At 39.4% G+C, this 12,960-nt stretch overlaps 2 protein-coding genes across 11 annotated transcripts in view; one reads left to right on the forward strand and one right to left on the reverse strand.

Annotated features, from left to right (window-relative positions):
- The window catches only part of MED12L (mediator complex subunit 12L), a 322,475-nt gene that overhangs the window by 162,777 nt on the left and 146,738 nt on the right, over positions 1 to 12,960 (reverse strand). The gene's annotated exons all lie outside the window — the stretch shown is intronic.
- Positions 1 to 12,960, forward strand: part of P2RY14 (purinergic receptor P2Y14) — a 54,923-nt gene that overhangs the window by 19,424 nt on the left and 22,539 nt on the right. For 2 of the 7 annotated variants that reach the window (XM_032345376.1, XM_032345348.1), the window contains exon 2: positions 10,230 to 10,364. The exons of 2 other annotated variants lie outside the window; for them this stretch is intronic. The gene's annotated coding sequence lies outside the window, so the exon portion shown is untranslated. Of the gene's footprint in view, positions 1 to 10,229; positions 10,365 to 10,417; positions 10,951 to 12,960 lie in introns of those variants that run through there. 3 more of the 7 variants (XM_032345403.1, XM_032345384.1, XM_032345356.1) reach the window with 2 other exon arrangements.

Below are 12,960 nucleotides of genomic sequence, written 5' to 3' on the forward strand. Positions count from 1 at the left end.
AAAACCCCCCAATCCTTACCACAGACATGAAGTGTTCAGGTCCTTTTTGCACAATCTCTAAATGATAACGCAACTACAGAACACAGATAGATGCCCCAGGAATCAAAATGCTAGTATCTGTTTCTAAAATATGCCTACTAAGGATGGGTGGGCTTGAGGAGAACACAATTACCTCAATTTGAAAAAAAAAATCAGCAAAAATACTACTAGACTTTATTAGCTATACCTAGCGACACACACTGTGCATTCCATATGTACTATTTCGCACCAAGTCACTCAGCAACCTTGTCAGGGAGGTGCCATTATCAGCAGCATCTCACCGGTGGCAAAGGGGAAGAACAGCACACACCTACCTGACTCCAGAGCTCCATGGCCACGCCTTCTCTACCTTGCAGGGGGCAGATCCAAACACTTGTCCCAAAAGACTCTAAAAACACCAAAGCTCATCAGTTTTTAATGTTAGATGTCAAGTGAACAAAGGTGGAAATAAAAATTTCCCCAAGTTCCTCAGGAAGTGTCACAACTCTGAAGATGACTAGTCACTCCTCCAGCAACATCTCAGAAAATGAAAATTCTCATTCTCCTGCTTCAAGGGGCACCTTGGAACTTGAACCAGGGCCAATCCAGACTGTGCGGCATTAATCAATCTTTCATTTCTCCTTCAAGAAGGCAACAAGAAATTTCCTTCACCTGGTTTATAAACAGCACACATAATGGAACACACTAAAAATATTTGTGTCAGCAAAGCCAACCAACAAAACTAAAGAAAGTGGTAACATTATTTCACCAATAATGATTGTGAGGCTCTGGAGTATTTGATTATATGTCCAAGCTAGGTACCTTGAAACTTCCAGGTCTTTCTCACCCACCTCAGGGTGGTCTCAAGCAGTATAGGAACTCCCACTTTGTGCCTCTAAGTGATAATGCCTCCCAAAAAGTTGGCCTATAAATGCCTCAGAGTACCACAAAGACCCACAAATTGAAACAGTATAGATAATCAGTCTGCACCTTCACTAACTTTGATCTATAAAAAAAATAAATAGAGTTGACTTCATGGCAGAAAAACTGTGAACTTCAGGCCAAAACATGTGTCTGCATACAAAATGCTTAAAGCAAATTGGAGAGGAAAGGTGGGAAAGGAAGCAGCAAATATTAGTTATCATTAAAATGTCACAGCATAGGAAAGAAAGTTGGCATTTGAAATTTGTGTTAATCTCATTTATGCCAAATGGTTCAGATGACACAACAGACTGAACACAGGCCAGAGGAAAATTATGATAAGACACAGAACCAAAAATATTATAGTTAAGTTCTACTTCAAAATCATGCGTTCTTTAAGCAATCATTACATTTTAGATATAATAAGAAATTCCCTCAAATCAAGTCTCCTTCAAGATTTTTTTTTTTTCCAATTCTCCCTCAAGGAAATAATACTTATGGAAGGCAACATTAATTCTACTCTTCTATGTGCCAGACATACAACAAATATTTTGAAATAAGTATTATTATTGCCTTTGTATATAGATCATTCGAAGGAAGAGAATTCTGAGACCCAGAGAGGTGAAGTAATATGTGCCCAAGCTACACAGCTAGTATGTACCCAAACCAGTGTTCTAAATAAGGCCATCTCAGCCTCAACTGATCAGACAGGCTGGCTCTCGTATTCCCAGACTACAAGTCAAAAAATGTTCCAACTGCCTAAAAGAAAACTTTACAGTGGCAAGATCCTATAAATATTTAAACTAAATACAACTTTGCAATTGGCATAGAGTAGAAAAAGGCTTAAAGTTGTAGAATAAAAGCTACAGAGAAAGAAGCTACGTAAACATGCCGCCAAAGCAAGGTCACTTAGAAACCACTCCAAACTTAACAGATCAAAAGGGTCTACAATCTCTCAATCATTTTCTTTTTAAAACACACTATTTCTCCTATTTCAGAAGTAGTTTTATCATGTGCGGTCTTACTTTGTTTTTTGAAACTAAGTGCCTTCAATAGAGTGCTAAGCATCCTAACTCCTGGTAAACAGCACAGACTTCATACAAGGAGTTGATAAATAATATTTGGTTTGGCAAATGACAAGAAATCATTTAGTAAATTCAAACATTATGTTCCTGCGCTATGGCCAGCCCATTTAAAACAAAACAAAACAAAACAAACAACACCTAAGCCATTTCCCACAAAAGCCAGAATGGATTAATAACCAGTCAGCTGAACTAACAAAATAATTACAAAATACTCACCCATAAGAGCTCTTGTTTTCCTTACCTAAGGAAAAATGTTTCCTGCCTCTCCTCTTACTTAGCCTGTCCTAGGCTTTACAATGAGAGAGACTCATCTGGACATGAAGAAATAACCATTAGCATAATAAGTGTTATAGTCTTTCCTGCAGGGCAGCAATTTGATGGGATTCCTGGCAAGGGAGAGGCTTTAGGACCACACATTTTGTTTACCTTAACTAAAAACAGTGAACACTAAGAATTTCTGGAGTTGAAAAGGGTGAAGAGCAAGGAGATGAAGGGGATTAAGAGATGAAAACCTGCAGTTATAAAATAAGTCACAGAGGGGCGCCTGGGTGGCTTAGTTGGTTAAGTGTCTGCCTTCTGCTCGGGTTATGATCCCAGGGTCCTGGGACAGAGTCCTGGGTTGTAGGGCTCCCTGCTCAAGAGGGCGAGGGGGAAAGCCTGCAGCTTCTCCCTCTCCTTTGCCCCTCCCCCTGCTTGTGCTCTGTCTCTGTCAAATAAATTTTTAAAATCTTCAAAAATAAATAAGTAAAAATAAAATAAGTCATGAAAAATAGGGCAACAGGAATACAGTCAATATTATAACAACATCTGTATGGAGACAAAAGGGGACGACACTTAACATGGTGAGCACTGAGAAATGCATAGCATTGTTGAATCACTATGTTGTTCACTGAAATTAATATAACATCATATGTTAACTAAACTTCAATTAAGAAAAAAGAAAGAAACAAAGAGACTGGGTGAGCTTCCTTGCCAAGGGCTTCAGGGAAGCCAGGCCACAGACGAGCCCACTCAGGAGGCATTCTATCAGCTGTGCCTGTCTTAGATGTACGCTCACCAGGCTCCTGCTTCTTTCCTCTCGAGAATATGTTTATAATTCAGCACTACCTCCCCCAAGGTTATGTGTGGTCATGTCATCTGAGAGAGCTTTCCTAGTCACACCCAATCAGTTGAATCAAAAGCCCACTCTCAAATTTGGATCTTTCCTTAGAAATGAATATTCATTAAAGCTTGAAAGTATTGCATTCCATATCTAACATACATTGAATGACCGTACATTTTCAAGAAAACTGTAAAATGGCAAATAGCCTACGATTATATTACTAAAAGCCCCTGCCACTTACAGACCACCTATTTTGGCTGGGCACTACAGTAAGAAATACATACTTCATTTAAACTTTACAACAACTTTATTGAGGTAAGGGACACTAGACTCTTTTTCTCTAGATTGAGAGAGATTACAGAACTAGCCCAAGGTCTCTTAGCTGTTCAGAAGCAGACCTCTCAAGTATACTCAAATTTAACTTTCTAAATATGTTATGTGGGAAAGCACAAAGAATCACAGATTAACCTAACTCTGACTCTGTCTTCATGCTGGACAAATTTGCTGTAATTTCTATCTTATTTTGATGGAACGCTAGCCAAAGATGGTCAAAGGTTTCACAACAAGGGCCAGCTCTGATGGACTGAAACCCCCTAGGGAAGGACTGGAAGGCTCCAGGAAAAGGAGATGTGTTCAGTTACAGACATCTGTGAAAGGCACCGAGCCAGAGATGCTCAGCCCCCGGGCACTCACACCCCACATCCTTACGTGAAGCACTATGTAACCACCATGGACGTTCTACTGGGTGCTCATTATTTAGACACCCGTCCCTTTCGAACACAAGTTTAGGTAGATATTTAAGTCATACTGCCACACATGAGGGTTATAAATTAGTATGATAGAGTAGGATACTACCCAAGATAGCATTTTTACCAACAAATAAGAGCCACTGCCTTCCTCCCACATCCCATCAATTGTCTGTTAGTTTTCTCCTCAGACAGTGTCTTCTTACATGAACTTGGTCTCCCAACAATCTCTTCAGCTCCACAAGCCAAACCCCAGGCTTCCTATTTAGGAATCAGAAGTTTTTACGTTCTAAATGTCTATTTTTAAATGAATAAAACCAAGAGCCTTGCCTATCAAATATAAAATAAGCCTTCTAGGAAACACTACCAAAAAACTACAGCAAAGTAAAGGAAAAGAACTTGATTAAGGCTTTCCACAGCAGATAAGTTTCAACTAGAAAATAAAAACATAGTTTTGGAAGTATGTATATATTCTGTATGTGACTTTTCCAAGATAGCAGTAATTACTATTAAATAAGTTGCCAAAGGGCACCTGAGTGGCTTGGACGGTTAAGAACCCAGTTCTTGGTTTTGGCTCAGGTCATGATCTCAGGGTCATGAGATCAAGCCATGCACCAGGCTCCACACTTGGCGAGGAATCTGCTCGAGACTCTCTCTACTTCTGCCCCTCCTGTTATGCTCCCTCACTCTCTCTAATTTTTAAAAAAATGTTGCCAAGAGCGAAATGCCCAAAACAGATAAAGGTCTTTATCTTTAGTAAAATGTCTTTCCAGTGCAATGTAACAGAAAATTATTAAGAACAAGCATTTGTCCACAGACATTTCCCCTCTGTTGAGCTACAATGCTACTAAGTATCTCCCCAGCAAAAGCTTATACATTCATGCACACCTGGACTTTACATATTTCTCTAAATGCATCTGTTGGCAAAAATACATTTTTTTTAAAGATTTTATTCATTTATTTGACAGAGAGAGAAAAAGAGCACAAGGCAGGCAGAGGGAGAGGGAGGAACAGGCTCCCCGCTGGACAGAAAGCCCACAACAGGGCTCAATCTCAGGACCCTGGGATCATGACCTGAGCTGAAGGCAGACGCTGAACCAACTGAGCCACCCAGGCACCCCAGCAAAAATACTTTTAAATGTATTCATACACATACAGCTAAGAACTAGACTGAATAAAGTTTGGCTCAAATTTTAACATTCAAGTGATGAGAACTAACATTTCTATAGCATGTTTACATATCTTAATTAACTGAAAATGGGAACATGGGCAGTCTGAACCATGAGGCCCTCATTAGACCAACAGGGCACGGTTTCTCCTGGTCACTAGAGCAAGCTGGGGAATTGTAACCCCTTTCAAAGCATGTGATGAGCCTCAGCCATAAATGATATTTACATAACTCTCATTATATGAGTAAGTGATACTGATTTATCCAGAGATTGTAAACATAATACCTAGGTGAGGAGAAGTGCTGAAGAATAAGGGAGCTGAAACTTCATCTTCCACCCAAAGAAGTCAACAGATGCTACTAAGAGCCAAGACCTGTCATTTATGTAAAAATTCAAGGGTTAATACCTAAAAATAATAGCTACAATGTGAAAAAGGTAGCCACTAGGACACAGGGAAACAGCAGGAACTGTTATTTTCCATTATAAGATGTATAAAATTATTTGATTTATTAAAGTACATAAATGCATTACTTGAATAAAAATTTTTCCCTTGCTTCAGCTAAGGGAAAACAAACGAAAATAATGGAGGTCTTCATTGATTACATACAGTCCCCTCTTTGTACCTACAAGACCTTCCGCTTTCAATGAGCTAGAGTTTTAGAAAGCAAGGTGTCTATGGATTGCTAAGCAAAAGGGTAATAATGCACCAAGCACAGCCTGGACAGTCTTGGCAATATGAGGTGACAAAAGCTGCAGAAACATCATCTGCCCTCCTGGCTGACAGATCTGGTGACTCCACAAATAACAGACCCAGGGAATATCAGCAAAAACTCACCTTCCCCCAAAACCAGATGAAACAACCACTACCATCTGTGACACAGTACAGGGTCTAAGAAGTGGCCTAATCAGAATTCAGATTAAGCCATATAGTGGTAAGATAAGGAAAAGCTCCATGAACAGTGGATCTGAGCTATATTTTAAGGGATACACAATGGTTCAACAGGTAGAAATGGACGATAGGATCTATTTCAGGATGAGGAAATACTAGCCTGACAAAAGCCAGAGGTAAAAAATAAAATAAAATAAAATAAAATAAAATAAAATAAAATAAAATAAAATAAAATAAAATAAAATAAAATAAAATAAATAGATAGTGTGTTTGGCAACAGGACCTGGTCTAAACCACATCAACATGCACATTACATGCTGTCATTGCCTCAAGTGGAGAACGTGTGTGGCAACGGCTAGGGGACTCTTGGGACAGTTAGTACAGTGATTTCTGGCAGAGTACAAAACTATAGACATGATCAACTTAAATAAAATAAAAAGGGGTATGTTTCCAAAATTAACTAGTTGATGAGAATATGCCCCCCATGTCTCCTTAGAACAGACTGATATTTAGCTCATTACTCATTTCATGCCTGTCATGACCCCAAGTTTCCCTAAGGCCTTAGTTTTGTGCTAATGAATTCCATCAATACTTTTTCCTTGTAACTCCCCAAGAGTATGGAAATCATAGACTTAGAGATTCGGGTTTAAAGTGCCTTCAGTTCTTCCTTCAACTTACAAATGGAATACTGTTACAAATAAACAAGTTCCTTAAAAAAATATATTTTTTTTACCCTTGGGCATTTTCACATAGTAGACATTCCTTTCAAAACTGCAATCATGGGGTACCTGAGTGACTTAGTTGGTTAAGCCTCCAACTCTTGATTTCCGCTTGGTTCATGACCTCAGGGTTTGAGATTGGGGGTCAGGGGTCTGGATTCATGCTCAGTGGGGAGCCTCTCTGAGGATCTCTCCCTCTGCCCCCCACCGCCCGCCCCAACTCATGCGAGCAGACATTCACATACTCACAATCATCAGCACTCTCTCTTTCAAATAAATCAATCTTGGAGCGCCTGGGTGGCTTAGTCGGTTAAGCGTCCAATTTGTGATTTCAGCTCAGGCCATGATCTCAGGGTCATGGGATCAAGCCCTGCATCAGGCTGTCGCTCAGGGCAGAGTCTGCTTGAGATTCTCTCTCCCTCCCCCCACCCCAGACTCCACTCACACTCTAAATAAGTAAGTAGAGAATCTCTCTCCCTCTTCCTCCCACAAAAAATAAATAAAAATCTTTTTTAAGATCAATATTTTTTTTTAAATTACCATCATAAATTGAACCAAACATGATCCACATAGCCCTAAGTACTGGTTTTGGTTAAAATATACATATCTGACTTAAGGTATCTGAGCAAGTTATAGCAGTTACCAGACTACAAACTTACTCCTGGCAATCAAACTGAGTATTTATAGAATCAGTTCATTTTTACATACAAATCATAAGCCTTCAAAAATAAAACAAAAAAAGAAAGAAAGAAACTAAGCCTATTAACTTTTATTCTGCCCCTTACCAATATTTACAAGTCTCATTTATGAAACTCAAGTGTTACAAGAAAATCTTAGAAGAAAAAGAAAATTTAGAAACCAACACATCTTTATTTTTGTGTTCTTTTAATTCCATGAGTAAAAATGGTAGGTGCTAAAGATACGAAATTGTCAAGATATTGCTTTGCCTTCATCAGCTCCCAATCTAACTGGGAGAAACAAAGAGAAGAAAATTAAAGAGCACAGGTAAAGAACTCAGTTACACCCCAGGGCCCTCTCAGTACCCAGCCTGCAGAAGGCAACAGCAGCTGACTGAAGAGATGAACAGACGAATGTCAGAATAGGTTGGTGGAAGTATCAATCAATACCATTTTTGGCTAACAGAAAAGAGGATGAGTGGGTTTCTGCAGGTATAAGAAATAAAATAAACTAAACTCAGACAAACTTACTAAAGAGTTATGCCATCATTTTAGCACATTTTTTTTTTAAATACAGATGTTCTTTTTATTTATTTTTTTTTAATTTTTTTATTTATTTATTTCCAGCATAACAGTATTCATTATTTTTGCACCACACCCCGTGCTCCATGCAATCCGTGCCCTCTATAATACCCACCACCTGGTACCCCAACCTCCCACCCCCCGTCCCTTCAAAACCCTCAGATTGTTTTTCAGAGTCCATAGTCTCTCATGGTTCACCTCCCCTTCCAATTTCCCCCAACTCCCTTCTCCACTCTAAGTCCCCATGTCCTCCATGCTATTTGTTATGCTCCACAAATAAGTGAAACCATATGATAATTGACTCTCTCTGCTTGACTTATTTCACTCAGCATAATCTCTTCCAGTCCCGTCCATGTTGCTACAAAAGTTGGGTATTCATCCTTTCTGATGGAGGCATAATACTCTATCCCCAGGGGTACAGGTCTGTGAATCACCAGGTTTACACACTTCACAGCACTCACCAAAGCACATACCCTCCCCAATGTCCATAATCCCACCCCCTTCTCCCAAACCCACTCCCCCCAGCAACCCTCAGTTTGTTTTGTGAGATTAAAAGTCACTTATGGTTTGTCTCCCTCCCAATCCCATCTTGTTTCCTTTATTCTTCTCCTACCCACTTAAGCCCCCATGTTGCATCACCACTTCCTCATATCAAGGAGATCATATGATAGTTGTCTTTCTCTGCTTGACTTATTTCGCTAAGCATGATACGCTCTAGTTCCATCCATGTTGTCGCAAATGGCAAGATTTCATTTCTTTTGATGGCTGCATAGTATTCCATTGTGGTATACATTTTAGCACATTTTAAACAATAAGCACATGAAATCTAGAATTTCAAAGATATTTTTCTATAGGATGAAACTAAACATTTAGTTTTTAAGATGACTCCATGAAATTTTTAAAGCAGTTCAAATCCAGGATGACCCAGGAAAAAGGAGAAAGAAGATATTCCAGAGAGAGGCAAAGGCATAAGCTCAAGCCAGGAAGCAAGAACTGCAGGGAGTTAAAACCAATGGACAGGCTGCAGGCAAGCAGTGGTAGATGAGGACCATCAAATCACAAAGCACTATGTCTGTCAGATTCAATAGGATGAACTTCCCTTGTACAGTGACAGGGACCCACGTAAAGGACATGGCTATGCTTGTATTTTAGAAGGATCCCTCTCAGGAATAAGTGAAGGGTAGACACTGGGGAGTCAGCTAGGGTAGGGAATACAGGTTTAGTGGGAATCATAAATAAGAAATATTTAGGTGTTTAAAAAATTCATCAAGCTTTGCTGATTCCTATGAGCAGAGGAAATCACGAAGGATAATTTGACAGTTTACAGTTTGGGTGACTAATAGACAGTAGTACCTAATAAAAGGGCATTAAGTCAAGGGATGGCTTTCAGGGGGTTTGTTTCGTGTGATAATGATAATAAGCAAGACTGATAATGAGCAGGCTATCCTAAGAGAAAGGGAAAGAAAGTGGTAAAGTGAGTAAAGTTGATGATACAGGTCCAAACCAGATGAGTTTAAAGTAGAGTTTAGGAGACTCAGGCCCCCTTCCTCCTGAGAGAGGTACTATGATTACATTAATCCAGAACACTGTGTAAGAACAATGAGTCCCAGCAACAGTTTGTTAAATGAGGAAGGAATCCAAAAGTGTGGCTCGAACAGGGTGTTCAGAAACCAAATTGAAGAGGAGAGGTAACCCGAAGAAAGATTAGAGTCACAGTTTAAGGTTGGGAATATGTCAACATTAACAGCTTGAGTAGATCAGGCACCATCAGTATACCCTTAGAACCAGGTCAGTGTGTTACAGAGACAGCTAGGTCTTTCAATAAAGACTGATCGAGACTCATAGGTGATCAGCCTACCTGCATAGCCTTCCCCCTTCTTCCCCTGCAACTGAAAGTGGCAATTTGTTCTGGTCTCATTTGTTCCAAATATTTCTCCATTTTCCAACAAGTTTCAAGGAGTCAGTTGAAGCCATGTGAAGTACAATTTGAAAATACTTCCCAATAAACACAGAAGCTATTCTTACAACAGCTTCACAGGAAGAGGTCACGGCTAGGCATGGGAAAGATCTAGCCTCCTGCTGGCTGGAGCTCTCATTTGCTCTGTTGTTCTCCCCTTTCTCGCTCTACCCAGTTTCACACCAGTCACTGTTTGGTCGGGCCTTGATAATCTGTAACCTTAAGCATAAATCACATCTGACTTATACAAGCACATAGTAGAGCTGGGCTCCGAAGAGCACTGGACATCTGGAGTATTTGACATCCAAGCCGTTGGCAAGATGTCAACATTTCATAGAGTACTTTATGTGTTTTGGTCTGAGAGCTAATGCAGCATTTCCCACTGGTCAACACGCGCAGCCCAAGCAGAGAGCAAAGTCTATTTCCCTCAACATCAGATGTTACACTCAGCTGCTGATCCAATCTTGCCAACAGAGAGGAAGAGAGGCTGGAAAAACTGGTAAGTAAAAAAAGGTCCTCCCGATGCAGAGTATATTTAAAGAGTATTTGTGATTCCAATGTGAAATGGCTGTTTATACTCGTGTTGTACTAAATTCTTTTTTTAATGGATTAAATGATAAGAGACAGATTTATAGATGAGACTTGATTTCCAAATTCAAAAACTAAACTAAGTCCAATTAACTGTTCCCCATCAATGTTCCTTTTAACTGCCTGGGGCAGGAATTTCTTCCATGGGCTCATGCATTAAGCTTTAAGAAATCACTACTTTTTAAAAAATTCATAAACTTATTGCTTGTAGACAATGTAAGACAGTGCTCTGTGTGTGTGTGAAAAGTGGGTTAAAATCAGCTTGGGATACGGTAAGAAGCACCGATAGAGCTGGGCTATGATGTAATCCTCAGAGCTGAGGTTGGCCAATAAAGAAAGGAAAAGCTGCAGACAGACAGACAAAATAGGTTTGGTTTAAGAGCACAAATGCCCCAACTCCGCAAAGCCTGAAACCAAAGGCAAAACACTTCATGCAAGGAAGCATTTAAAGTCTTCTCTGAAACCTAAATGCCTGAGCTACTTGTGTGGAACTAATGGTGAGTCACAACTGATTTTTAAAGGAAAGACACAGAAATTAAATAAGCCTCATGGTTGCTATTTTAGGTTTTTTTTTTAACATCTTGGGCTTGGCTTTTCGTATCTTTTATTCTTCTGATTTCTTTCTCTGGGACTTCACTAACATTTAAATATCAAGTAATCAGTGGTTTTTTTGTGGGGGGGGGAAGTTTGGGGGGTTTTTTAAATTTTAATTTGTGGGTGGCAAGAACAAAGAACAACTTGTGGAACTTATTTTTGTTTTTTTCTAAAAATTGTATAGACTTTCATAAAGTCTAGACTAACAGATAATTTTTAATTTCATTTAAAATTAGAATCCACTCTAGTATGTTTCCTAGCAAAAACAGTTATTTAAGAGCCCTATTGGGGAAACGGTAAGAACATTGTGACCGGTAGAGGGCAGAGAGATAGGATCATTTATCAACCATGAGGGCCTCCCAGCTCTGCTGGGAAAAATGTTTTAAAAGTCACAAACTTTAATATTTTTTAAAAAGCTATGAATCTTCTTAACCAGTGATTTTCTAAACATCGAAAATGTAATCTTTTAAGTCTCTTCTTAATTCATTTTTATATTTACCCATTTTTTTTAAGATTTTATTTGACACAGAAGAGAGTGAGCACAAACAGGGAGAGGGAGAAGCAGACTCCCTGCTGAGCAACGAGTCCAATGTGGGATATGATCCCAGCACCTGAGCTGAAGACAGATGTTTAACTGACTGAGCCACCCAGGCACCCCACTTACCAACTTTCTTGCCAGTTTTCCCCACTGAAAGATAGCATTCGTGGGAGAAAATCTATATACATCTATAGTCCTCTTTCCATTCTAGAGGGCTTTCTGTATCAGCCCCACCCATTATAGGGGAAGACTGTTTCACCTTTAGTGCTTCTTCAACACAAAACATTTCACAACTGGTAGGGATTATAGTTGGTTAAGCCTTGCCTTTGGCTCAGGTCATGATCCCAGAGTCCCAGATCAAGCCCCACACTGGGCTACTTATTCAGTGGGGAGTCTGCTTCTCCCTCCCTGCCCTTTACACCACTTGTGCACTCTCTCTCGCTTGTTCGCTCTTTCTCCTGCTCTCTCCAAATACATAAAATCTTAAAAAAAAAAAAAAAAAAAACAACTTGGAACTTAAAAAAGAAAAAGAAAAAGGAAAGAAAAACAAGACCAACATGTAGGCTTACTTCTTGCCATATGCTTTACTATACAGACTTTGTTAACCATTCATGTGTAATTTCACTAATAACTATTAAGTGTATTAGTATACTAATCATATGAAATTTCCCCATTTGTAGGTTAAAAAAAAACAGCCAAATATTAGCAATTTTATATGACTCACTCTAATAGGAAAGAAAGAGAAACGGTCTTAAAAGGCAGCCCCAAAAGTCAAGGGGTGAGGAAAAAACTATTAATCGTATTTTACATAATTGTAGTATGACAGCAAGATCCAGGACTTCTAATTAACAATTCCAAGTAACAAATCTCCACAGATACAGCCCTCTGTTTTTAAAGCATTTGCACAGATATTATCAAAACTGGACGTTTCCTGCAGCCAAATTACAATGGGAAACGCCTTCTGTTTTGGGCTCTGTTTTACCAGTTAGGAAGCTAGGGTCCAGGGAGGTTCGTTGACTTGAACACAGTAACACAGCTAATAAAGGCCAACAACGGGACTTCAAGAAAAAGCCATCTGGCTTCAAATCCGGTACCCTCTCACCTATCCCATCTCTCTCTGATCTAAAGAGATGAATGTGCCCAATAAAAACTGTAATTTATACATAAACACAAGTTTGGAGATGCAAAAGTGTACAGGACTGCTCTGCCTCTTAACTTGTTTGCACAACAGTGACAATAATTACATTGCATAAAACGGGCAATATTACGGGCACTCAGATTTTTACAGAGGCAATTTTATATGGTAGAAAAAGCAGACCTTTGCAGATAAAGAGCTGAATTTGAATCTACTGTGACCTTGAGCTACATTTGTTTC

The sequence above is a fragment of the Mustela erminea genome, chromosome 1 (genome assembly GCF_009829155.1).
Source record: "Mustela erminea isolate mMusErm1 chromosome 1, mMusErm1.Pri, whole genome shotgun sequence".
NCBI classification, from domain to species: Eukaryota; Metazoa; Chordata; class Mammalia; order Carnivora; family Mustelidae; genus Mustela; species Mustela erminea.